At 45.1% G+C, this 1,130-nt stretch overlaps 1 pseudogene; it reads right to left on the reverse strand.

Moving 5' to 3' along the window:
• Window positions 1–536: 536 nt before the first annotated feature.
• On the reverse strand, window positions 537–1,122 carry LOC102816738 (annotated as a pseudogene).
• Window positions 1,123–1,130: the final 8 nt, after the last annotated feature.

Below are 1,130 nucleotides of genomic sequence, written 5' to 3' on the forward strand. Positions count from 1 at the left end.
TTTCTATTCATCAAGCATATCTGGGAAAGCTTAGAGAGGACAAAGATTCCCTTCACACTCTGTTGTACAGTACAGAGGCTTCTAGTCAGAGCTTACTACTTGTAGCTTAAATTCATTTTACAAGTCACCGACAATGTTAATGAATCTTTTTCAACACTACAGCAAGTTAATGAATTCACTGGGCACGTTTAATGAATTCTATGACTAGCCACTCTTCTAGATGAAGAAATTAAGCCTTTCCACTCTACCATCTTCACTAACCTAAAAGTCCTCCCTTGCTTCCCTGTTGTTGAAATGGAACTTTTCTCCTTTCATACAGTGACTCTTCCTGGAAGGACTGTTTTTCCCATGTATTTATTTCCGTTGGTCATATTCCTCTTGCCAAGTTGTTTTTTTCTAGCCAGGTTGCTAGAATAGCACTGTTGGAGGTTACAGCTTGGGCACCGTGATGTCCAACTTCATAAATACATTTACTATCATAGAAGTTTATTGTTTTGCTGCTGGAGTTGGTTCAGTCAATTATTGCACTGAGAAGGCTATCTAATTAGATATGCCAAACCAGCTCCTACTCCAGCAACACCTGCAAAAGCCAGCAGCACATTTCTGATGCCGCCTTCTTGGTCCTCTACACGGAAGAACTCCACAAACCCATCCTAGCCTCTTTGTTTGACTAACCAGTCCTGTTTTGTCCTTACAAGAACATCTGTGATAACTTTCGGCTAATGGTTCTATGAAGCTTTCTTGGTTTAGCCTCTTCAAGTGTTTGGTCACAAAGGCGCCAAAAGAAATGAGAGTCATAATTCTGTCCCAGTTTGTTATTCCGTCACTGAAAACATGGACCATGACTCGAGACAAAGATTTGACATCATCTTCGTTTTTGATGCCCAGTTTCCGAAGCATGCCTTGGAAAGCCGTCTCGTGGTTGCGCTGCACACCGTCCCCGACCCGCCGGAGGGTCTCTAGCGCCTTCCTGCTGGCGGTCCCCGACGCGCCCACAGGCTTCTCGTCCTTGGCGCCCCTTACCTGTTCCTGAAAGTACCGAGAGATAATCTCTAGCGATTGCCGGTACAACTCATCCTCTTCCTCCAGTTCTGGGGGCGTCGAAGGTAGTGACCCGTCCGTACCAGGGA

Source organism: Chrysochloris asiatica, unplaced genomic scaffold (assembly GCF_000296735.1).
Source record: "Chrysochloris asiatica unplaced genomic scaffold, ChrAsi1.0 scaffold14358, whole genome shotgun sequence".
In the NCBI taxonomy this organism is placed as follows: Eukaryota; Metazoa; Chordata; class Mammalia; order Afrosoricida; family Chrysochloridae; genus Chrysochloris; species Chrysochloris asiatica.